Here is a 27,428-nt window from a genome sequence, read left to right on the forward strand (position 1 = left end):
TATGGCATCAAAGCATGATTGTCTCTGGGTTCTCTTTTATTTTATTATTTTATTTTTTATTTATTTATTTTTTTTGCTGAGCCTGTGGTCATTTATTGTTTTCTCATTCCAGGTGACTTACAGACATACTTGCAGGACAGTCAAGAATGCATTTACTCGTGCATTATCGCAATTTCCTTTAGGGATCAAAAGGTAGTTACACTTTGGTTCAACAACATGGCTTTTTTTTTTAAATGTGATTACTCATACTTTAGAGTTCCATCTATGCATTTAACTTCCTTTATAGTCTTGCTCTATGTCATCAAAGCATGATTGTCTCTGGGTTCTCTTTTATTTTAAAGTCATATTCCTTTGTTTCATCTCTATACTGATATTTCCATTTATCTCTCATAATTTACTCTTCACTGTTCTCCACCGCTCTCTGCCCTGGAGACTTGCTTTGTGATTTGCATCATTGGCTTTCCTGCTCTCTGGATTTGGCCAATGAGAGCTGAGACTCAGATAGTAGGTTGTGAGGGCTCCGTATTTATTCCCTTGGCTTCCCCTTTTCCAGTGTTGGTTGTTTCTTGTAAAGTAGATAATGCATATTTCCATTTTTATAGAAGAAGAAACAACTCAGAATGGTTAAGAGATTTACACAATTACACAGCTACAAGTGTTAGTTTCAGGATTTAAATTTAAGCATTTTCCCTGCATCACTCTGCCTCATTTAACAATCAAAACAGTCATCTTGCCCAGCTTTTATTTCTCAGTCCAGTTGAAAGCCTTAGTCTAAGTTTCGTTTCTCCATCTCTTTGCCTCTAAAATCACTGTCTCTTTGATTTACATTCACAATATGGAATTGGGGGAAAAGTCCTCATAATATTTATACCCATCTATGCTGACCTGCAGAATTCATCAGATGTGTTTAAAATCATCTAGACCTATAACAGATAACCAAGAGTGATTAAATTGAAAAAAATCACACACACACAAAAAAACAAAAATCAAGACTTATTACTTTGAAATACATCCTGAGGACAAGTATAGTAATAGATTACTTTTAAGAATGACTGGAACTTAATTTTTAGATCAAGTAAAAAAATGCTTGAGATTTTACAATATTGAGCTCCATATATTGTCTACCACAACAATGTTAATCAAACTTGGAATGACAGAATATTTTTGAAATTATCATGTGAGAAACCCTTTGGAGCTTCTATATGAGGTTTTGTTAACTGGAAAAGTTTGCTACTTGGATTTTATTGAGAGAAGAAATTCAAGAGCTAGTATATAAAGTTGGGCAGAATGCAAAATTCTTACAGGTTTTACTTATTTGAAATAGTCTTGCAGGGAGTAATTGTTTAGACCTTTAAATTTGAAACTTTTTGCATATTTTGCTAAGGCATTGTATGTCCAATACCTCACTCTTCCCTTAAATATGAAGAACCGTATGAAAAGGTTTTTATTCTCTTAAGGAGATCCATTAATCTCCTTACCCATAGGAAAGGCAAAAAACATGAAGGATAAGAATGAACCTTAATGTAAATACAGATAAATATGGCGACAGCTGTAGCTGAATAGTTACAGAATTGGCTTGAGAAACGAAACCTCTGTAGTAGACACACACACACACACACACACACACACACTTTGGATTTATTTATGAAACAGCGTCTTCTAAACACAGAACCTTGCATTGCAGAAAAGGCAATTAAATAGAACAGCATGAGGTTGTCAATCACTTCAACAACTAACAAAAGCATCTACTATCAAAGCAAATAATGTAAATGTGCAAAAAGGTACCTTGCTATCAAAGCAAATAATGTAAACACGCAAAGGCAAAGAATTCTCTCTATCAGATGTCACCATTTTAATGTTTACTGTTTTTGTGACCGTTTTTGTATATGCTTGATACTATATCAGTTGTTCTAAAAATTTATACAGAATTGGCTATTATCACTTCTTAGAGGATTTGGTCACTGTGTGAAGCTTTTGAAAGAGGCTGGGAATTTCTCCTTCTTTTCTTTCTTTTTTTTGTTGCTGGTGTTGTACAAATAAATGGAGAGTCACAGCTTATCATCACTTAAAGATGCATGTGCATGCTGCAGTTTACTGAAACATGATTGGCTGCTACATAAATCAATCTGATAGAGATCGGTTCCATGACGAAGAGATAAATCATTAGCCAGAGCTTTTGGAATGTAATTCATTTGAGATAGTGATTATTGATGATTTAATTTTAGCAGTACATGTACATGTCTAGATCATGATTTTATATAAAATGTTAATGCAGAAGAATATATTCATTTTAAAAGTGAGTATAAAGAAACCAATTGGAAGTTTACATGCAAAACATGTTAATGTAATGGCAGCCTTGAGAAGTCCCAAGTTCTTTTTATTGCATAAGCTAGAATGGAGCACATTTCTTAGGGAATTTCTTAAATATTTTCTTAAGACATGGCAGCCCAAAGAAGTGGCCCCAAACTTCATTTGACTTATCACACCCAGGTGACTGAGGCTGCACATTTTGGATATACATCTCCTACGTCTGACCTGCATTCTACTGTTCTTTGTGCCCTGAGACCGACCATTTCTATTAATTTCAATTCAGCAACATTGAGTGGTCATCCTCTCGGGGATGCTCTGAAATGCACTGTTTGTTTTCTATCATGTGGATAAGTAGGGAATGAGTCATGTGTTCAGTGGTGCCGAATGTCTGTGGCTCCAGGTGGCAGTACCACGAGACTGGTAAATTCATGTTGAGAGGTGGACCAGCTGGATTGTGCCCAGGGCTCCTGGTCTCTAAGGGACATCACTGGGAAATTAACAAGTTGGAAGGATTCACTTTATTGGAAAATTTCCAAGAGAAGTTATATACTGTTGGGAGAAATACCTTTTAAAGTATTCTTCATGGGGTGGGGATGAACTGGTCAAATAACAATAGCTAGTCCCCAGAATATCTTCTCAGATATGTCTTTGATTTATTGAGTGAAGTATTCTAATTTGGGTCAGTGGTGTAAGCTGCCACCAGTAGAAATCTTCCTTCTTAATCTTTCCCTCATGAGGTTCTTTCGTTCATTTTCTTTCTTTCCTTCTTTCTTTCTTTCTTTCTTTCTTTCTTTCTTTCTTTCTTTCTTTCTTTTTCTTTCAAGATTTATTTATTTGAGAGAGACAGAGAGGCAGAGGGAGAGGGATAAGCAGACACCTCACTGAGTGCAGAACCTGAGGCAGGACTAGATCCCGGGACCCCGAGAAAACACAACCTGAGCTGAAGTCAGAAGCTTACGGGACTGAGCCACCCAGACACCCCATGAGGTCCTGTTTTGCATCAATGTGAACAAATATTTTAACCACATTAGTTTGCAGGGGCACCAAATTATTGTCCTGACAAAATACTTGATTTAAGTCCCTGAAGAAGAGGGCAGGCAAAATCACAGTGGCAGACCCCAGAGAGGTTTTTATTTCATGTCTCTGGCCAGTCCAGAGTTAGTCATCCTGGGTTTTCTAATCACTCTCCAGCCTTTAACAAGAAAGTCCATTTCACTGAGGAGATACAGTATATTAAAAATTCTACTTTCAGATCAGCTTTGTAGTTTTCTTTTCCACCCCTGCCACTCCATACACCATCCTTCTAGTCTTCGCTTTTCTCCCAAATCTGAGCTGATTTACCCGTCAGCCTCCAGAATCGAGTTCTTGCCTTCTCCCTTTATGCTTGCAACTCCACTGTACACTTATTTATTTATTTATTTTTTATTCTGAGTGATCTTAAACCACCAGAACTTCTCCTTAAATCACATTGGGTGCTTGATTTTAGTTGCTAACTCCCTGGTGGAATGGATTACCCAGGTAGATGCCAACATTTGATTGAAAATGAATGAGTAGAGTCGAGAAACATCCTGTCTTTTAAACACACAACTCCCTGCCCCCGCTTCTTGATTAAAATAAATAAAATAAGGCAAAGCAAAGATTTTATTCTGAGAAAGTCTGAGCCATTGGAAAGAATGAGAATGTTCAGAGAAAAGTTGGCATATATGATAATATAAAGGATTATACTCTTTGAAGATCACATCAGGTTTCCTTTTAGGAAAATAAATATTCCCCTCTGTGGCAATCACAGAGGATTTGAGGGTCTTGATTCCAGATGAGAGAGAAGTAAGCTAGCCATAGCAACATGAAGTAAGAAGGGTGTGTGTGTGTGTGTGTGTGTGTGTGTGTGTAAAAGAGACTTTAGTAAATAATCCCTGTGGCAGAATACACATTCTGGAAAGAGTCACATAAATCTAGTATCCCGTCCTGTATTTCTTTCCCTTTTTAAAAAATTTTCTCTTGTGATTTCCTTCCTTCTGTTATCCCTAAGGCTTCAATGAAATTTTGTTAAATATCTCAGCTTGCTATTGACTGGGCTCTGGGGAAAAACGAGATAAGCCCATGTCCACACTTGGCACAAAATGGCACGCGGGGAGCAGAAATGGCAGAAGTCAGAGCCAGGCAGCAAGAGGTTGCAGGCAGAAGGGTGTGGCAGCCGACAGAGACAGATGGCTGGCTGTGGGGGAAAGTGACAACCAGCACACATTCTTGAACATAAAAGCAATCTCGGGGACTCTCAGAGTTACTAGGGCACAAGAAATTGCTAAAAGACCAAAGTCCCTCAGGGTGGGGGTCTCTGAGTATTGTCGTAGAGTCATTAAAGGGAAGGGTGACCCCTGGAGGCCAGAGCAGCCTACAGCGCGGACTTGATTCACCAATTCCTTCAAGATGCATTCCTCGGTAAAGAATAAAAATTGCCCACCCCGCCCGAAAGGCCAGCTAAGCATTTTGAAAAATGCATTATTTTATTAGACCTCCTTATTGAATTAATGTACAGTTAGGGCTAAAGGAATAAATGCAGACTTAGCAGCGTTTACCCTCCCGGGCACCAACTGCTCCTTGGTCCTCCTGAGCCAGAGATGCAAGTATCCTCACTCTTCCTGAAGGAACCGCAGAACATTGCCAATGGCATGAGTGTCCTCTCAGCCCCTTCCGACCCTCGTCCAGTACCCTCATCCACCACCAAAAAGAGGTCTGTTTGCTAGTGCAGTGCCTTATAACTAGCAATGCTTTTTGCTGGAGTTAAATGTTTTCTTCTCGCAGTGTAGTGGATAAACTTCTTAATGAGATTTGAATGTATTACATACTTCGGTTTTACCGGCAAGCCTATTGGTGGGGAGGTCCGTGTGCGGCAGAGGCATGTTCTTTACCGAAACTGAGTAGCTAGAAAGTTGTGTTTGCAGCTTGATCTGGAGGTCTATTGGGATCTGATGGGCTCAGGCTGAAGCGAAGGGATCTGCCTAGCTCGAGGGAATGAAGGACTGTAGCCAGGCCTGATGGATTATCTTTGAACCTTGGACAAATATACTAGTCTCTTTTCCAATAACACTTTCAATTTTGCCAGCTCTGAGACAGCTTTTGTCTCCTTAAGCACAAGTTATGAGCCCCCAAATGCTTCACAAGTTACCTTTAGATCAAAAGTAGATTGGTTCTAGAGTTTGATTTTACTGAAAAGGTCTACTTCCTCTCTTTATCCTAATTTATGACTTCAAATAAATAATTTGATGTATCATGTAATTCCTAATAGAAAATGGTTTTCTAAAGGACAAAACACAAGAATTATTTGATTAGTGTTTAATTCAAGGTGTCAAGTGCCAGAAATGAAATACATTGAGATTATTTTAAATCTATAATTTTATTTTTAAAATCTTGGTTACTACTGCTGCTTAGGCATCAAATAAGTAGTGATGATATTCCCAGAGTTCAAAAATCAGAGCAAGAAGTTGTCATTTATGGTGATCTGACTTTATGGAAGTCTCTATGAATGCTACAAACTTTCTCCAAGTGATGTTTTACAGAATTGCTTTTAAAAACCCCAGAGGGTAAATAGTATTCTCAGAATAAACAGAAAAATGCTGACCTTGTCAGATTTAGCTGCTGAAAGCCAAGCTGTTTTAAGACTTGGAGGATCAAGGGTCATGGTTATAAACAACGCAGATTAAAAAAAAAAAAAAAAAAAAAGGAAGAAAGTAAGAAAGCTAAAAGGAAAAAAAAAAGTATAGTGGGCTGCACCATGAATATAAATAATAAATATGTTGACCTTGACAAGAAGGGTATGGGATATATTTATGTAAAAATAAGGCAAAGGAAAAACAACCTCCCCCCCCCAAAAAAAACCCTCAAACCCTGAGGCCCAAAACTACTTGAAAAAATGTTTTTTAGAGCATATTTAAAGCCGGAAATGAGTCACTTTAACTTCATCTGTTTTTGGTTTCAGAAGGGGAGAAAGGTCAAAGCTTCTTTGTTTTAAGTAGGCTGGTCACTACTTCTGAAGTATAACATGATAGGGTTCAGGATCCTTAATGAAACAGGCATTTCCCAGACACCCAGAGCCGCAGGAGAGTTCTCTGCAGTGGCCGGCAAGTGCTGGCCTTTCAGAAGATGTTTTAAACAGAGGCAAGGCGGAGCATGACCCTTTCTTGACTTTGGTATCTGGGTGGGTGTCTGCAGCCACTTCTGTGGAGAGGAGGAGGCTGAAACCAGCCACTCTTTTCTGTAGTTTCATACGCTATGACATGTTGTAGCCCCACAAGCAAACTCCTCCAGTTCTAGTCAGCGTGGGAACTACCCACAGAGCTTTGCATTTTACATGCTGCCCTGACACAAGTGATGTTTTTTGTGAAGCCTACACAAAGAAACAAGTTAGGAGACAGTTCTCATTGCTGAGAACACAAGCGTGAACTTCTAAAAAATTCAACAGTCCTTAAACCTACTAGGTTCAGCCTCCTTCCAAAGGGAATGTTCCAAAGGGAATGAGGCTGAAGCTGAAGGAGGAGGAGACAGATTTTAAGAAGGAAGCCCAGACCCTGCTCTGAGCCTTTCAAGGCCCAAACAAACTGCCGTCTTCAGCAGGAAAGCTAGAGTGTATCCCTTTGTTTGTCTTCACCAGATTTGTCAAGGTGAGGAGGTCTAGACCCTGGGAAGAAGGAGTGGTGAAGCACAGAAACAAAACATGTAAACGTAGTTAGACCTTGAGGATTCCCTAGCCTGTAACAGGACAGGGAGGTGGCTGGCCTACCCTTTGCTGTCCCCCTCTGCTGCAGCTGGAACGTGCTGTTTCACATGGACCTCTGGACTATAGGTTGGTTGTTCCTGACTCTGACTCGGCAACCTTTTTCAGGCCGGCTGTATTCCTGACCTTGCTTCCTAGGAGCAATATATTCACTCTGGGTCATCACTACCATGCCTGTCACCATTTTGCTTAATGGCTGGAGTTTGATGTTTTTGACCTTGGATTGAACTCAGTCATGAATAACTTCTCTATCCTGGCTCAGCGGCTGAATTATCAGTGCCTTTCCCTGGCAATATGCATGTTTTCAATGATTAGAAATGCAGCCTCCAAGTAAGACAAAAGGGGGTGATGTGTATGTGGGCTGGGCTTTGTTGAGGATTCTGGAGCTGGAAATATTCCAGCATGGACGCATGCTCACGGAAGTGCTCCAAACTGTCTAGTGTAAGGACAGAACCTGTCCAACATCTTGTGCGACCTCTCCTTTCTCTTCACCCATTTGAGAAGGCTGAGAAATGTTTCCCATGCAACTCTTTATTGTTTCTTAAGATTTTTCATGTACATTATCCCACCCAATTCACCACGACTTTGATTGAAAACTTAGTTGAGGAAATATTATTATCCTCCAAGATTATACCACTAGCAGATGGCAGGTCAGAAACAAAAATCTATGTCTTATTGTTTCCAATACTAGCCATCTTCCTACACTCTCTGCCTCTCTTTCGCTATTGTTATAAAAATAGTAAACCCAGAGGTGCAGAGTTCTAGAGCTGTATGAAACTTTTTAAATATTGCCTATTTTAATATTATTGTTATCATCATCATTATTATCCTTCAAAAGAGAAAATTTGTCTCTGAAGAAAAGAAGTGGCTTACACAAAGCTATTAATAGAAACCACTACATCTTCTGACTTCAGATCTCTCTCTCTCTCTCTCTCTCACACACACACACACACACACACACACACGGAAAGAAAAAGAAGGGAGATCGAGATAGCCTAATAAGGTTTAGGATTATAAGGAAATACTCAATTCATAGTAGTAATTTTTTTTTAGTAATAAAATTTAATAAGGCTATCTTCTTATGAAAAACTTCAAAATAATTAGTTTGATTTTTCTTAACTATAGAAAATATAAGCAAAGGCTAAGTTTTTTTTTTTAAAGAAAAAATTTTTTTATTTTGTGTGTGTGTGTGTGTGTCTGAGAGAGAGAGAGAGAGAGCACAACCATGAATGGAAAGGGCAAAGGGAGAGGGAGAGAGAGAAACCGAAACAGACTCCACACTGAGCATGGAGCCCAATGTGGAGGTCAATCTCATGACTCTGAGATCATGACCTGAGCAGAAACCAAGAGTCGGATGTTTAATTGACTGTGCCACTCAGGTGTCCCCCAAAAGTTAAGTTTTTAATCAATTTTTCAAAAATTTATTTCTTATAGTTCCTTTCTTTATTGAATATCTCCTGACCCATAAGACATCATTGGTGATATAAATATGACCAGATATAGAATCTACTCAAACGATTGCGACAGCTTTAAACCATGGCTACGAATTCTTTGACACTTCTCCCATCAAAATTCGGGACCTATGACCACTTCCCATAAACCTACGTGGGCTGGTGACTATTTCAACCAATAATGATGATGCCACAAGACTTCTTAGCCCTATATGGTCATGCACTTAATCACCTCAGCGGGCATGTAGGAAGCCCAGTGAGAGACAACATGCTTACTCTACATGTAGGCATTGACATTCCTGTTAACATTCCCAGCTGAGCCCAATCTTTCCATCACCAAAGCACCAGAATGTGAGCAAAGTCATCTTTGGCCTTCTGTACCTCCATACAAGCTGAATACCATGGAGTGACTGTCCATATCCATGAAAGAGAAGAACCACCTGCCCAAATCCTGTCCACATTCTTGATTCAAAGAAATCACAAGACATAATAAGATGGTTATTTTAAGTTTTGGCTTTTATTATATTGCAATAAGTAGCCAGAGCGAGGATATAATAAATAAGTTTTAAGCAATTCAGAAACAACAGAAGGCATTATCCTGATCTCTACAAGTTTACGATTCATGTGGGGTAAAGGGTAAGAATCACTCATGAAGCAATTAGATAAATAAAAACCGGAAAAGTCAAGGAAGTGTTAGGGCAAAGTTAGCATTGAATGGATCTTGGAGAGACAACATAATTTATTGAGTGGACAGCTCAGGAGAGGACACCATGATGATATTTAGTGAGTGTTAAAACGTGGTATTTAAAAAACTAACACTAACTGGTGCTAATAGTGGAAACAATAACCACAAATAATTGAGTGCTTCTCATGAGCCAAGTCTTCTCCATTTTATTTCATTTATCTTTCAATGAACTTTCAGGATATCTATTCTTATACCTTTGTACCAGAAAGAAATAGAACAGTTTGCCCAAAGTAACACAGAGAGCGTGTGGCAGGACCATGGCTCCAACGGATTATTATGTTTGACTCTGAAGTTCACACCTTAATGTTTGTTCTACACTGCCCCTCTGAAATCACTTTTCACTAAAGTGAGAAATACAACTGTTTTACATATAGCATTTCACAAAATTCAAAATAATTTAACTTTCTAGAGCTTTAGCAAGTAAATCAAAGATAGTATATATTTCAACACCTCTTGAGTCCACAATATATATCTAGTGATTAAATTATTTTATCAGTATTTTTGAAAAATCACACAAAATTTAATCTTGAAAAATAAAACCTTAAAAAGTTTCCAATATTTTAGGATCATCTCTTTTTCAGTAGCCTCTTTTAGCTTAAAAATAATCCCCCCCTCCACCAATGGAAACATACCATGTCTACAAGGAACTCTTTGGGGGATTTTCTTCTCAGGTACTCAGAATATATGCTCTGTTATAGAGCTGAAGGCAGGATTAGTTATTTCACTGAGGGTATTTTAGCCTCTCTAAGCTATTAAACAAGCCTAAAATATGATGATGAAACTCGAGCTTTAACACACTAAAATAAATGAATAATCAAAATCATATTCTTAGATCTAACTAAAAGAAAACACATGTGAAAATGTGTGAAGATCTGCAGAAAGATAGGGTTGAAGTGATCATCTGGTATAGAAAAGGTATGAGTAGATTGGATAGTGTTGTTCCCTATGATTTAAATAGTCATTAAAAACAGACTCAATCCTGAAGTGATAAATACAAACTTTAAATCACCTACTCTGAATGTCTCCAAAAGTCAAAAGCTCATCTCTTAAAAGGAAAAAGTAAAGCAACACAATGTGCCCACCAAAGAAGGCAGTGCTGTGTGAACATCAGTGTTCTTATTCATCTTTGTTCCCAAACGGCATAAAGTATATGGCATTGCTACAGAGAAACATCCCATAAATAGGTAACACTTTATCCAAAAATGAAGGGCTTACAACACAGCCTAGGAGTGTTTCAAAAGCAGAAATCTGTCTCTCTCTCTCTTACACACACACACACACACACACACACACACACAATGCCAATGGTCTGTTTCTTATTAAATGATTGAATTAAGATTATTTGAAAATAGAGTAAATGTCTGTCTAAAGAAGTAAAATGGCTGTAGATGTGTTATTGTTTGACAGCCTGTATATTAGAAACATTTTCCTGTTATTATTTGTTCTATTATATAGAGAGACCAAAATGTACTAAGTTAATCCTCTATAGTTGGACATCAGATTTTCTTGTTTTTCATGAGTACAGAGATCTTCCTTAAATATAAATTTTTGCAGATTCATAATAATTTTCTTAAAATGAGTTCTTATAAATTAACTTACTAGGTCAAACAGCATACATGTTTTTTCTGGCATTTTCTTACATATGACCAATTTGCCCTAGAGGAAAGTTGTGTCATTTTATGCTTCCACAGCCTGGGAGACATGCTTCTTTGTTTTTACTGAGTATAGCAATCTAAGGTTTTTTCTGAAGTGAAAAATATCCCATTTTTAAAAAGTGTGAATTTACTAAATCTCTTTATTCCATTTGTTTTCCTTTACATTTTTTCTAGCTGTATTAGTCTTTCAACCATCAATTTTATATCAGTGTATTCCTTATGGGTTTGTTCTTTGTTGCCATGATGTCAGCCAATCAACTGTAATTTCTTCTAGATTTTTATGGTTTAACTTAGAACATTTCTAATTCACCTAGAATTCATTTTGATGTCTAGTGTGAGGGAAAAAATGTCTTTCTACTTAAAAAAAATCCATATATACATTAAAATCTATACATCCAAATGTTATTTTTCTCAAATATTTTTATTTTAGGAAGCCAATCACATATTCTAATGATACTCTGAACATATTTGTAATTTTTATCTAAAATTGTCTCCAATGCCAGTAGAAATTTATAAAGCCACATAAACACACCACTCTGGGATTTATAAGCAAGCTTTGATTTTGATTAGAAGTGGAACAACTCAGCTTGATCACTTATTTCATACAGCAGGCTTGGCTTTGATTGGCTTTTTGCTCTCTCTAAAAATAAAATCTGACCTCAATTGGTGAAGATTCACCACCACTAAGGATATTTCAAAGGACTTGTACCAGAGGTACCCAAAAATTCCCAAAAGAGGATTTCCAAAAATATTCTTAGCAGTGGACTAAGTGTCCTTCTAAAGTTCCTAATTTGAAATTGGCAACACTAATTTTGTTGCATATATTCTGGTTTGGATCTTAAATTTCAGTTTTATTATTTAATAATTGTACTCCTTTTATTTTTTCTAAGGACCAACTTGCTAAATGACAAAGAAGATATATTAAATATCTTCTATGTGATTTCAAAAAAACCTGTTACTTGTGGGAAAAACCATTTATATCAAAGCAAGGTGGAGTGTGTGTGGGTGTGTGTATGTGTTTATATGTTTTATACAGACTAATTCTAGGAATATAGAGCATAATCTCTCACAGATACAGGATTATGAACAACATTCTTGTTAAACATCTATTCTTTTTCTGGTAGATTTAGTAATGAGAAGCACAGTAACTAAGAACACAATTCATACATTATACCAATTAATAAAAATATTGTTCTAATAATACTCTTTTTTTGGACAGAAAGTTCATTTCCAGAATTACCAAAGAAAGTATAAGGATATATTCTAGGACGTCAAGAAGAAGTTTTATTGAGAGGTGGCAAACTAAATTCTTCCCATTCATTTATTATATTTTTTTCCTGTCTTCAAATTGTCTTTTTTGTTCATTGGTTTTCAAAATGTAAATCCATTGGGCTATTTCCATATCCTGAAGCTACCACGGGCCCTTCCACTCTTGAGTGCGAAGGTATTTGAATTTGCAGTCCCCAAACTGGAATTTGTCAAACACATTCAGCACTAATTAAATAAATAGAGCCCTATCCATATGAGAATTACGGCTATTCTTTTGAGCAAAGGCTATGATTGGAAAAAGAAAGAGGGGTAAGGAATTTACCCTTCAGCTGTGAAAGGGAGAGTAATGGAATGCTTCACTGAATTCTTTATATTTGGAGCCCACTAACCTTGTGATCTACAACCTCTTAATTCTTACTTGAAAATTCAAGGAGGCCTCATGCTTTGGGGTCAATTTTTTCTTTGGTCAGGGAAGTTCAAGGAGCACCAAGCTTCGAGTACAAATGGAAATGCTCTGACCATTTCCCTTCTCTTTTCACTTCCAGCTTCATTCTGTACCTTGAGGAGGTCTTATGTGCACATGGGTAAATGTTATAGACACATGACCAGGTCTAAGTTCTGTACATCTTCCCTTTTTCCCCAGAGCTAGCTGCCTTGTAGCCTCATGGTGCCCATACAGCTGATGCTGTTAGTTACTGAGACAATGGACAAGGAAAGGGCCCATTCAGGTCCTAGAAGCAGTCTCAGGGTCATTTGAGCAGAGTTTGGAAGGTTGACTGCAGGCTTCAGATGGGTGTGTTCTTGTAGCATAGTGTACTCCTTGCTCCACAGAAGTAGCATGGCTGGAGGACAGCCCCAGAAGAGTTCACTGCAGGACAGGAATTGGAGTAGGGGAGCTTTTTGCTGTAGTCCAATGGTGAGAACTATTTCTTGGGACTAGAATCTTCGTGATTTACCTAGTCTTGCTTCCCAAACTAGCACTTTCAGTCTGCCATGTTCTTCCCAAAGATCAGTTTTGCCTGGGACTCTGATCTTTAAGACAGTGTCTTTGCATCCTTCTGCTGATAACTTGGATTTCTGCCTGATGTTTGCTCGAGGATCCTTGAGCATCTTATTAATCCTGAGAGTTGAATTCTCCACTCATCATCTTTTAAAAAAAATGTATTATTGAAGTATGGTTGACATAGAGTGCTATTAGTTTTAGGTGTACCATATAGTGATTCAACAATTTTATACATTATTCAATATTCACCATGATAAGTGTCACCATCTGTCACCCAAACCATGTTACTACAATATTAGTGACTACATTCCCTATGCTGTAGTTGTAATCCCTATGACTTATTTATTTTATAATCAGAAGTTCATTTTGAGTATGGTCATGGTGCAGACTGCAGGTCTTAACTCAACCATAGCCTACCTCTGGCTCCTTCTTCTGATTACCTACTGTGCTCTAGTAGGCTTGTCTTCTAGTCCCATTGTCTTAGCTGATCTGGAATCAAATGAAGCTCCTACAGAAGAGATGCCAACAAACACACTTGTCCTGGGCAGGATGGCCTCAGGCTCGTGGAGAAGTCAGAAAACAGCAGCAACCCGACACCCAGGAACCAGCATCTGACAGCTCCTTCTGAATCCATACTTGTTAAGTGATAAGAGGCCATTTCAAGGAGGGGCTCATGTTCTTCCTGAATGTATGTAAATTATCCTAAGAGGAGTAAGCAGATTTGTCTTTAGTGTAGGCCCTACCTTGTAGAAACATTCTAGCCTTTCTTCTTGCAAATGCCTGAAATTGCTTTAACAGGAGTACAGTCTTTCATTCCATAATTAGAGACAAAAGGCTTAAAATACACAAGCCTGACTATGGTTAGGCATTTACAGAATCTCATTCACACTCAAATGTCATCAGTCAATCAATCAGTTAACATCTATAAATGGCAGATATTAGATCTCTTCCTTTTTGATGAGTGAGTGGGGTGGGGAAGATAGTAGAAAGAAACTAAGAAAATTCAGTGCTTCGGCAGTGTGGATGGAATTACCGTTGAAATGGGAAAAGAAGAACACAAACAGAAGATTGGGAACCTAAAAGACAACATTGAAAATTTCATGGATTCCATCATCTTCTCATTGCCAGACCGAATGTGGAATTCAGTCTCAGTTCAGTACTGCTGGAATTGGATTCAAAGAGTATAATTTATAGATGATTAATCAGTGATGTGATTATGTTTGAAGAACAGGGTATTACGCTACAGATTCTGTAGAGAAGAGACAACAGCTATCTTCAGTTTACATTTTAACACCCAAATGCCCAGATATAAAGCAGCTTCTCACGTTGTTTGGAATCCTAGGGTAAGTCACAAATTGAAGTATGGGATGAGGACTGTTGTACAAAGCTATCCTCAAAGATGGCCAACAATGAATTAATGTAGCAAGACATGGAATATGGCTTTTCCATAGGAAACCAAGCATAGCCACATGCTTAAAATGCAGACTTCAACATGCAAGAAAGTTTGATGTCAGTCTGCTTTTCAGGATTTCTCAGCATAAAGGGTTTTATTTTTCCTGAAGAAAAACAAACTAGAAGTTTCAGATTAGAAGTAGGCAAGACTCCTGATAGGATGCTGGGTGGGGAGGGGCTGGGGAGCCACATTTTTGCCACAAGATGACTTGTTCCTAGAAGCTAACACTAGAGTTATGGTGGTGGTTAGGAAATTCTTAAAAATAGAAGCAACTAATTCATTAATTAATTCAGTCACTAATTACACAAACATTTATTGGGTCTCAATGAGAGATAGAGTATGAGATGCCGTGGTTTGTTTTGAGGAAGATACAAATATTACTCATACAAAGGCTTCGGCTTTTTGTAATCTATCAATAGAAACCAGCTGAAACTAACATTGAATCCAGGCAAGATTTATTATAAGAAGATAAGGCATTCTAAGCAAGAGAGTATACCAAACCTCAGAACCTCAGAAGGGATGCTTCAAGAGGCCACAGAAGTGATTCCTTTAGAATTACTGGGGCCACAAATACTGTCTCAGTACCTGGCACATCATTAATACTGCTTGATTAACAATTGTAGAAGATACTTGATTGAGACTTGTAAAATAAATTAAGGGCTGAACCAAGAACAGAAAAGTCTGTAGCAGGAAACCCAGAAAGTGGTCAATTTCCTTGTGTCATGTCTTTGCCTTTCCATTTGCCTTCTCTTTGCCCACTTAGAAAATATGGCCGGTCTACCCCGCTGGGGTTTAGATTTTGCAATCTGATTTGCACGCCTTAACTGTATGTCATTCTAATTGGCTCAAAATAGATCTTCAGTCCCAAGAGAGGCTTTGCCCCCAGGGTCAGGAGTAGATTATGTGGAAAAACACGACTGTGGGGAGCACACCTAAATAGAACAGTTTGAGTGATGTTTTATTGCAGACTTGGTAAATAACCAATCTAAAGCTGGATCCTGCAGTATTAGAGCCTGTAGATATGTATATAAAGGTAGGTTGTTTCTCAGTGTTCTACACTTGAGCCGTCTCTATTCAGTCTCCCTGCAGACATGCTACGTACACCTGTGTTTTTAAATTGCCTCTTATAAGTTTGATTCCCAAACCCATAGTTTTAGCATACAGCTCTTTCCTGAGCTTCAGAGCCACACAACCATCTTCTTACTCAATTTTCCATTCATGTCTCTTAGACACGTCAATTTAGACATGCTCAAAACTGAAATCATCTTCCCTCCCAAATTTGTCCCTCTTCCACTAGACTTTAAACTGTAAAAATGAATACATGTTTTTCAAATACACAGTAAAGGCCATGGGAAATGTTGGCAAATCAGTTTCATTAGAGGCAAAAATATGGATACAAAAAGGACATCTTGGAATCTGGAACAGAAAATTAAAATCTGAAAACTGCCAGCAATATCACACATTAATAAAATGTGTGCCCACACATAGTCTGAAAACAAGATGTAATTTGGGAATTCAAATCAACTTATTTGGCCAGTGGAGAAAGACAGTGCTAGCATGACTATACATCCTGGTTTTCCTGAACAGTTAGTTTGTTCCTGTTGACCCAGCATCTGTCTATTTTTATATGTATTTCCAGTGTTTTATTTTTAATGGAATATTATTAATAGATGAATTAAGCTAGTCTTACATGAGTTCAATAGAACCCCACTAGCTTCTGCCATGGGTTCATCCAGTAATGTGTAGTAATATGCAAGTTGAACAGAGTTTTCATTCTCTCACTAGTGACAAACCATTTCTCTCTTCCTAGTTTTTTTGAGATGCAGGGTGCTTAACCAACCACTTCATCTGAAGTAGCTAACTCCATGTGGTGTCCATGTGGTAATGAGAGAGGTATGCCCCTCTGATACCCCTGATGGCACCCAGTATACTAACCAGCTGTGCCAGAGTCCATGCAGTGGTCTGTGAGATGCATAGAGTTATCCATCCATGGAGTCGTTGGGAAGATGGGAAATTACAAGTTGTATATCCTTGAAACATAAGCAGGTAATAATGGCTGAAATATCCTGCCATGGAAAACATAAAAAAGAATTAAAATACTTTCGTTAAAGTCATTTTTTAAAAAGGTTTTATTTATTTATTTATTTGACACACAGAGAGAGAGAGAGAGAGATCACAGGTAGGCAGAGAGGCAGGCAGAGAGAGGGGGAAGCAGGCTCCCCGCTGAGCAGAGAGCCCGATGCAGGGCTCGATCCCAGGACCCTGAGATCATGACCTGAGCCGAAGGCAGAGGCTTAACCCACTGAGCCATCCAGGCGCCCCTTGGTATTTTTTGTATGTGCAAATCTATAGCTATTTTTATTTCTGATAATATTTTAATATTTTGCAATACACTCCCTTTTTTTAAAAAAATTTTTATTTTTTATAAACATATACTTTTATCCCCAGGGGTACAGGTCTGTGAATCACCAGGTTTACACACTTCACAGCACTCACCAAAGCACATACCCTCCCCAATGTCCATAATCCCACCCCCTTCTCCCAAACCCCCTCCCCCCAGCAACCCTCAGTTTGTTTTGTGAGATTAAGAGTCACTTATGGTTTGTCTCCCTCCCAATCCCATCTTGTTTCATTGATTCTTCTCCTACCCACTTAAGCCCCCATGTTGCATCACCACTTCCTCATATCAGGGAGATCATATGATAGTTGTCTTTCTCTGCTTGACTTATTTCGCTAAGCATGATATGCTCTAGTTCCATCCATGTTGTCGCAAAATACACTCCCTTTTAAGCAAAAAATTAAACGGAAAAGCAAAAGTGCATGTTTGTTGAACAATTGAATGTTGGTTTATCATCTCTCAAGGTATTTTGATGTTGACTATATAACTTTCAAAAAAGGTTAGCTGAGGTTTACTACCCACTACCCTCAGGGGACATAATGGTACATGTAAATAGAAGATGACACTTTGCTAAGCACCATCAGTATATACTACAAAAAAAATGTCTTTTGGAGACTGAGTCCAAAGTAAAATTATTTAAAACCTGCATTACAATCAGTATGTTTATCTATGACTCTTTGAAACATGAGTTTTCATTTAGATCAGATGACTGTTCATCTCAATTAATTTCACTTATTTTGATCCCAAGATTTCTTTTGTTTAAAAGAAAAATGAAGTCATTGCTTTTGTTTTTGACTCATTAGTAGAAGAAGAACTCCACAAAGAACTCCATGAAGAGTTAAATGATGTCAATTTTACGTCAGTGTCATCAGATATTTCAAATAGAATATAATTCCAAAAGTGGTTTAATTTTTCCATGCTATTTACAGAATCTAAATAAAGTTTTTGGAATTGTATTTTGTCATAGATTAACTGCATGACATTATTGGAAATGCAATTGTAAATTCTTCACAAAGGGCAACACTAAAAATAAAATTACTTGGTTTTATAGTGGTCATAAAGAAGAAATTTGGAGTAATGTGACATTATAGTAAAAACAATGTTTTTAACAAATTAGGAAAGTTATGGAGCAGAAATATATGCAGAGCTGGTCATAGCACACATATAACCCATAGTTATTTCCACATGAACTGATATATTCTACTCATCAAGTAGAAGTGATTCTGTTTTAGAGATAATTTTATTTTGGAAATTTCCTTTTGAGTAGAGCTACTACATAGTCCCACCAATAAAGTAAGAACAGCAAATTACCCAAAGCAAAATAATTTTAAAATTTTATCATTCCCACTATTTTTGCCTCCTTTTTAGCTCTTACACCTGTCCTGGTTTGAATGGTCAATTATATGATTATCCTACCTATTTAAATAAAGGTATCATTGCCCATCCATTGAACAAAGACATCAACCAGAAGATCATTTGACTCATCTTATCAGTCAAATATCCAGTCACTAAATAATCTTAATTTTAACTGAATTCCCACTTCTCTGTCACTACCTGAATTCAGTGCCTTGGCAGTCTTCTTCAAACTTGCTTCAAAAGACTTGTGTCTGGTGTTGCCTTGCGAATCTTTCATCTTTTCAATCTACCCTCCATACCTCCATCAAAGTGATAGTTACTTAAAATCATTTGAAAGTTCTTAATTTCCTACAGACTGAAGTCGAGCTTGTTGTCATAGAAGGTTTCTGCTTAGCTTTCACATGTCATTTCTTGCCTCTTACCTCCAAGCGGCCTTCACTCCTGCCGTATCTGTGCATCAGATATACCGTTTTCCTTCAGGACAGGAGACAGACAAAGCTGGCTGAGTGAATCCCTTGACAGGGTTTTCTCCTGTTTCTCTGCTTGGCTCTGAGCCTACGGTACATTTCAGTACCATAGCAGTTAACATACTCTTTGGTAATTGTGGACTTGCTATCTTCCTCTGCAAACTGAGTTTCGCTAGAACAGAGAGTCCATATTTCCTTTAATATCCCGAGTAATGAAAGTACTCCCTTACACATCCCCCTCAAAAAAAAAAGCAGTAAAAGTGAACACAAGATAGAAAAATGACCACTGTAAAGAGAGAGGCATGGGATAAGTTATCTCCAGACTGAGAGAAAGAGGGGAAAAGTCACACAGAATCTGAATTTTTCATTGATTTTGTGGTGTGTATAGAATTTGAATGTGCAAGGATGGAAAGAGAAAAATCTCAGGCAGAAAGTACTGCTGAAGACTATAGAAAGTTGGAAACAGTGAGAATTGGGTAGAGTGAATTCTAACACAAAGTCGAGTGGTAAAGGCAATCTGGAAGGTCCAGATCCGGATTCCTGAATATCAGTCTGAAGTTCAAGCTTTATTCTCTTGCAGATGGGAAATATTCTGAGTGTTACAATAGGAGTTATGCATCCATGTGCCATCTCAAAACTATATGAGAGATGGCTTCAAAAAAGGAAAAGAAAAGGAGTAGTTAAGAAATCATTGCACAAGCTAGATGAATGAGAAACAGTGCTGTCCTGGAGATAGTCTGTACCTGCTAGTGAGAGCCAATGGCTAAGTTTTCAGGAATTTTGTTGAGTCAGTTTTATACATAGTCCTTATTTTTTTTTTTTTTTGAGATTTTATTTATTTATTTGTCAGAAAGAGAGGAAGAGAAAGCACACAAGTAGGCAGAGGCGGAGAGAGAGGCAGGCTCCCTGCTGAGCAAGGAGCCCAATGTGGGACTCGATCCCAGGACCCTGGGATCATGACCTGAGCCAAAGGCAGCGGCTTAACCCACTGAGCCACCCTGGCATCTCTATACATAGACCTTATTGAAAGTAAACCTGCAACTAAGTTATTTCCATTAAAAATAAAGGTAATGAAAAATAAAGGTAATGAAATACCCACTTTATCCTTTACTCTTATCTGTGCATTTGTGGTTACACATGTCTGTGTAGTGCACATAAACTAGAATGATGTACTCTTGAATATCTATCTCATCCCAATACAGTTTTAGTGACATTGTGATGGTAGCTTGAAATTAGTCCTTATGGAGTATTTATACTACAGTGATTGGCAAATGCTACTACAATCCTGACTTGATTTTTTTGTCTCGGTTTAAGATAGCAATGAAGAAACTTACAATAATGTAGATTAAACTTAAAAGTAGGTCATATCCATAGTCATTCCATGGGGAATAGCACAAAAATTCATAGGATATTTTTCTAATAAATTTTATTACCTAGATGTTGCCCATCTTATTATTGAAGGAGTATTGTTCCAACATCTGCATTTATTTTTAAAAAATGTTTATATCAGGACTTCTTTTTTTTTTTTATCACTTGCAACTGCTGGTTGGCTGTGGGTATGAGAGTATGGTGAAAATGAACAAATGCATTGTGTGAGAATGAACTAGATCTGTGAAATTTACAACAAAGGACAGTATATATTTTATTTTAATTTTTAATTTGTGTGCTACACATCCTTTTTATTGATAACATTTGTAATAAATATCAGTATGTTTTCATGTGCATATATATCTATATACATTTTTTGGTGGGGGTGAATGTCATACTGCACACTGCTGGCAATATGATCTTAGCAGTAAAAATGGGGAAGAAAAGAATGCTTTCAAAAAAATATTTGGAGGTTATGTTACAGAATACGAAAGCTGAATGGAAGGGAATGAGTGGTGATTCAGAGTTGTATAAGGCTTTGAGGCTTGTTGAAATATGTACTTTGGAGAAATATAAAGCACAAGGAGAAAAGACTTATGTGGAATAATAGTTGAGTTTTTGACCACTGTATAGATTTGGGAGTCATCTGCACTGAGGTGTCCCTAAAGTCATTGTCAAAACTATAAAAGGGAGAAAATAGCCTAGAGAGATCTAACTATAAGAGGAAACCTAATCTTAGGGGAAAGGAAAAAAGGGGGAAATACAGAGAAAGAATCAACAGTAATCAGAGAATCAAGAAGAGATCAGGAAACTATGGTTGGGGTCAAAGGAACCTGGTAGAGAGGAAATGTCATGTAGGACATTATCAAAAGAAATGGGGAACTTGAAATCAAAATTTGTGAGTATTTTTGTTTGAAACCAGCAACCTAAAGGGGAAAAAATTAGTATTTAGAGCAGAACAGGTCACCGTAGGTGACAGTGAAAGATAGAGCATATGATGTAGATGTTCTCATAAAAGAATCAGGAATAACACAGGTAATTTATATCCAAGAATATCTGTAGATTTGTTTAGAACCATCAATCCCCAATTAAACCTTAGAGGATTGCATTTAGCCTGCCTTGTCAGAATCACAGATATAGACTGTAGCTTCTGAGAGTGGAAGAGCCTTTGAAAAACTTTGCCAAATACCTCAAAATCAAGCCTAGGAATAGTGATAGTTGTTGGCAATTTCTGGCATTAGGGGATCTCAGTTACATGAGAGCAGACCCTAAAAACTAATCCAAGTGCTTACAAGGTGAAAGACATGTAGACTACACAACTAACACTGACACAAACTCGTAACTGAAGAAGTGTGAGCTTTATTTGATAAATTCTGTGACAGAAAATGGATTTATAAGGAAACTGGACAGCACGCTCCGCCAGCTTTCTCATGATTCAGGGTTTCCCACCATGCCGAACAGCAAGAATCAACACTGCAGCAGCATTAACAGGGCAACTCTGGCCCTGCTGTTTCCCACAGGTGCAACTAAAAATCGACAAGACCATGTTTTATTTGGAAGTCTGCTATGTCCGTCAGTTATACATGAAGAACTGGAATTTTCTAGAAACCGGAGAGCTGGACCCAGCTAGTCCCTCCTGAGTCTTGGAAGCTTATGTCCTAACTATTCTGGAGATCTTACCTTGAAAATCTACTTTGAAGAGATTTTTCCTACAAAATTAGATCCCTAGAAGTGACTTGCTTTTTATTAGTGTTGTTGTCAATATTATAATTTTATGATTTCTCTCTTATGTATAGCAAGGTCACTTGATATTTAATATACTTCTTTGGCCAAACTTGAGGTGGAATCGCTGTGAAAGTATGAACATATTGTACAGTACTATTTTTTTAATCCATTAAAATATTTCTCTGTGTGAATTTAAAGGCAAAAAGAATGTTATCTAAGGGGGATAGGGAAAAATCAGGTAGGAATATATATATATATATATATATATATATATATATATATATATATATATATATATATATATCTTCTCCCCAAATAAGGTCACAAGGTCACATTCTGTTGTTCTGAATGGGTATGAATTGGGGGGGTGCGTTATTCAACCCACAAGAGCTCATAACTGAGTTCAAAGTTTTAGGGAATATTAAAATAATAATAAAAATTACAAATTGAAGTTTTCTAAGTAATAAAGACTATATTCGGATTTATTTTGTATAATGTTATCACTCATTTTTCATTTAGTTTAATTTCTCCTTCCGTAGTTGCTCCTGTCTCAGAAGGCTATGTGTTACTGATGTGAACGGATAAATTCACCCCTGTGGTTGGTATTTATGGGTACACAAGGTGACAGGTAAGCTGATGCACTCTTTCTAAATATTTGACCCACAAATGTAGCCAGACACTTAAAAATAAAATCTGTGTTTTCTAGCTGTGTAGTTATATTAATATCAGACTAAGTGACTTCAAGAGAAGAAGTAGTGCCAGAAATAAAGAGGGCATTTCATAATGATAAAAAGGTCACTTTATCAGGAAGATATCTTAAATATGTATTTGTCTAATAAGAGTCTGAAATCCATGAAGCGAAGAGGAAGGTGTACTTAAATCCATAATCATAATTGGGCATTTTTAGTACTCCACTCTTAATAATTGATAAAACATATAGACAAAAAATATAAGTAAGATAGATAGTATTTGGATGGTAATAATCGCTTCTCGGCCTTTTGGCTAAGATCAAGTGTAATATTTGGATGGTAATGTCAACAGTTTTGGTTAAGACAGTATTTTATAGAACATTTATCCAACACTGTAGAATACATATTCTTTTCAGGTACATATAAGATGTTGACCAAGGTAGACAACAGTGTAAACCGAAAATATAAGTATCAATGTATTTTTTTAAAAAGGAAGACTGTACAGACTACATTCTCTAACTATAATAGAATTACATTAGAAATCAGTGATAAAAATTTTCTTTCAAATATTTTGAAATGAAAAGAGGGTATGTTCTGTGAATAAGATCTCAACTCTGACAAAGAGTGCCAATAAAACAATTTATTCAACTCTATGACTTCCAGGTAGGTAAAGAAAAAAGAAAAATCTCCACTAAACTGATCAAGAAAATTAATAGTCAAAACCAAGTAATCCTTACTTTAAAATTTATAAGTAATAGGGCTCTGAAAAGTTAATTTATGTACTTCCATTAACTGATGGCTGACTGCATCAAAAAAAGATACATTCAGCACTAAAAATAATCCTTGCAGTTATTTTAGGATTATTTAGGGAAATACTCTATGTTACTTTTCATGGTCCCACCTTGCTTTAAAACCACTAGAAGCTCACAGACCTCCCTGGACCTGCAGAGGACATTGCCAATCATCTTGGAAAGTAAAATAAATGCTTTTTCTACATATGTTAATGCCATTGTTTATCGACTATTTACTCAGCTCTGAGGTAATTGGGGTCATTAGGGAAAGAGAAGAAACAAAGGTCCTATCAATACCTGACCTTTTCTAATAGCTGGTACAGGCTGCCTTACTGGGTGTCAAACCAGCTAGCCCTTCTGTGGCACACAGCTGTTCCCGCAGTGCAGGCAGAAGCAGAGGTGCCATTCCTCGTGGAAAACTTTTTTTGGGGGAAAAAAAAATCTTCTGCTGTAGACATGGTGTTTCAAAAATCAGACAAAATATATTTCATGGAAAATCTATTTTGAGATCGACATTCATTTGAAAAGCTAAAACTAGCATCCGGATAAAAAAAGGAAGGGATGAAACATCAAACTGAAAATATCTTTCTATATTGTGACATTTTCGCAAATGTAAATGAGACCACCTTTAAGGCTGTCACAAGCAAAGAAATTCAACGGGGGTCTTGATGACTGAAGGGATGTTAAAGAATCTCTCATCAGCGGACCAGAAAGAATAAAGCAAAAGCTATCACTGATGTGCAGATGTTATCAGGATGTGACTTCAGCACAACCTCACATCCCAATAGAGACAAAACGGCAGATGTTTAATATATTACAGGAACTAACCACAAATTCTGTTTTGCTCTCCGACTTTATAGTGTTTAATTTTTTTTTAAGACATGAATTGCACTTTTGAAGAACTTCCTCTAATCTTAATGACTTTGAAGTCTGAATGTCTACTACTAGGCTGCGGGGATTTGTGGGTAAAGTGGCAGAGCAATTCCCACCTGGGGGTGGGGCAGTGTGAAGGCTGCAGGGGAGGGATTTGTGTGAGTGCTCAGATGCAGATGGTGGGAAGGGGGTTCTCATTGTTGTGTGATCATGGAGCCCTACATGTGAAATAGAGACCTTGTACTGATTTCACAACAAACCTACTTGAAATCTGCTCATGTCCTGGCAAACCAGAAGAATTCATAGAAACTTAAATTTGTTAAACAGAGTAGAAAATATTTGGAGATGTGAGCAAATAGTTCTGCCCAGATGACATCTTCTTTTTAAGTTAAAAATGATAAGAGTGATTGATGAGTTAATAGATTATTCATGTTGTTTCAAAAGGAATTATTTGCCTTGGTGAGAATTCTCTTTGTGGGGGACTGCGGGGTTTTCATTTTTATGGTCATGAAGCCAGCCAGTTGTAAAGTCCTGGAAAAGTTGTACCAAGACCTATATTTCTTTCATTTTGATTAGTTTAGACACAGTCATTTTCCAGGAAAGTTTTGTTTTCCAAAAAACCAGTCCATCTACTCTGTTCAGATGCTGTTTTGACCCCATCTCTCCGTGAGTGTGGGCAGTTGGGGTGGAGTAGGTCAGGCGGGTACCCTCTCCTGCCGCCCACTGACAGTTTTTCTTCTCTTCCTCAGGGAGCCAACCTTGCCCTTCGGGGCCTTTGTGCCAAACAAGCCTACATTGTCTGCATCAAAAAGAGAGAAGATTACAGAATAAAAACATAAACCATGCTAATTGTTTAAAAAAATAATTTATAATAAAAAGCGTAAACATAGGAAGCATATTCAAGATTTTCCTTTTCCTTTTCGTGGAAGTGATTAAGCCTGGTGTTTATAAAGATGAAAAAATCAGAGACCGATATCACCTAGAATTAGAACCAGTTTAATATGTATTCTTGAAAAAAATTTTCTTTGAGATTCAGGAAGGTATAAAGGGTGGGGGGTCACATATTGCACTTGATTCCAAAGGGAAGATAAAGAGGAACAAAATAAAAAGTAAGCCTTGTTTTATCTTAGAGGGCTCAAATAAGCAAATTCTATTCTGATGATTAGAAACAAATCAAACCAAAGGCAAAACAATTCCTGGTTTTAAACCAAAGACAAAGCAACCCCTGGGTTTCAAGCACATTTACATATTTATGTCCACATGGAATGAATGCAGTAGAAAGTGAACACAACTTCTCCGTAAAGGTTGGTTTACTGTGGGTCCGTGTTCTCTTTGTGTTTCTAGTTCCATTGCTCTGCATAGTGCTGGGCACATACGTTAACACTGTCCAATGATGTTGTTTGAATTAAATCATTGAACAAGAGCAAAGACCCTGATTCTGGATATTAGACAAAGTAAAAGATTCAAATACTTGAAAGCTTCAGGACTCTCTGTCTGAAGGACCATCTCAACTTGTAAGAAAACTTTGTGTAATTTTATGCCAGGGTAGGCAACTACAGAGGGAATGAAAGAAGTTCTTCAGTGTAAGGTGGTTCCACCTTCTGCTAAGATGTGACCGCCAAAAAAAACTCAAAATATTTTGAGGAGATGCTATCTGCCAAAGGGATTACCACAATACATGTAAGATCAAAGAAAATTCCACATTTTACCCTGGTGATTAGCTGTAATTAAATAAAGTAAGTCTTTTTAAACTTCATTAACAGCAAGACGTTTGCTACAGCAGAGTGGGCACAAATCATCCATTCTTAATTAAAAGATAATCCACAGGATGGCCATAATCTTCTTCTAAAAATACACCATTTCCCCCTGAAAGATTTTCTCATCAAATAAGGATAAATAACAGTTTCTATGAGTTTAAGCCATGAAGGAATGGAAGCTCCTCCCGTTTGCTTGAGTGAGTGCTGAATGTGGCTGATAACATCACTTTGGCATGCTATTATCTAAAATGGTAGAATACCTCACTTCAGCAAAGTCTGACATAAATCTTTGAAAACAAAGACATTGCATATGTATGAGCTGAAATAGATATGACAGTGTTGGCACATTAATATTCCTGTCACTAGGGGGTTTCAAACTTTTAAGGAGAGAATGGGAATGAATTCAGACTGTAGCTGGTAAAATAGGGCAACATAGAGTAGGACAATTAGGCATCGCAAACCGTAGTAAAATATGTACAGAGAAAGGGGTTCCCCTGCTCCCTGACTTTGGTAAAAAATGACTGTGGGATTATCTCTGGGGAATGCCAGGAATAATTAATTTGGTTTAGAGATTTGCATGGTTGTTCTAAGCATACTAATAAGAATGTTCCGTGAAGACCAGTCCCAATCAATAGACGAGAGAGCTGTGTCTTTCTTACGTAGCCACTGTGGTGGCTCATGGGTAACAGATGCTTCCACTTTATTCCACAACAACCCTCATTAAAAGTAACCATGAGGCCTAATTGAATAGTCCTCCTTCTCGTTGGATTTGTGCAGAAAATAGTCCTATCATTGTATGTTCTACAGTCATTTCTTTTCCCATTCTTGCTTGCTGATATAAAGCGCTTTACCATAGCCCTTTCGTTTAACTCCCCAGGAAGAAGTAAGCAGGTGAGAAAATAAACTTCTTTTTACTCCCTCTGGCTCCGTAGGGCCTTACTATGTGTTGGGAAGTATCTACTTCGAAATGCCAACTATTTTTAGAAAAGCCTGATAAATCATCACATTCTCGAACATCACCACTTACCGGGGAAGAGGACCTAACAGTTGCCTTCGATTTCCCTCCGTCTGGGGGTGAGCAAGAGTTATTCAACACTAGGTCTTAATGAAAAATCGTCACCAAGTTCCACTTACCGTATTTGAAGCCAATGTTGAAATGTTAGAATTTTTCTTTTGGTAAAACATATGTGTTGACCTGGTGAGTGGAAATGAGGGGCTGCTTAAAAGATTTCTTTTTTTTTTTTTTTTTTTTTTTTTTTTTACCAAAAGCTTTTTGGACACGTTGCTGTAGCCCTGGGAGGCTTGGTCTGAGCCCTGAACAGCAGTTGCCCAGATGCAGAAAAAAAG

General features: G+C 37.4%; 1 long non-coding RNA gene and 1 pseudogene across 5 annotated transcripts in view; both read left to right on the forward strand.

Moving 5' to 3' along the window:
- The window catches only part of LOC123390419, a 331,180-nt gene extending 304,955 nt beyond the window's left edge, over positions 1 to 26,225 (forward strand). For 4 of the 5 annotated variants that reach the window (XR_006604991.1, XR_006604990.1, XR_006604992.1 and 1 more), the window contains one exon: positions 22,511 to 26,225. This is a non-coding gene — a long non-coding RNA (uncharacterized LOC123390419). The remainder of the gene's footprint in view (positions 1 to 22,510) is intronic. The other variant, XR_006604993.1, reaches the window with a different exon arrangement.
- On the forward strand, positions 22,954 to 23,072 carry LOC123390449 (annotated as a pseudogene).
- Positions 26,226 to 27,428: the final 1,203 nt, after the last annotated feature.

Source organism: Mustela putorius, unplaced genomic scaffold (assembly GCF_011764305.1).
Source record: "Mustela putorius furo isolate JIRA1106 unplaced genomic scaffold, ASM1176430v1.1 tig00537350_pilon_pilon_pilon, whole genome shotgun sequence".
Classification (NCBI taxonomy): domain Eukaryota; kingdom Metazoa; phylum Chordata; class Mammalia; order Carnivora; family Mustelidae; genus Mustela; species Mustela putorius.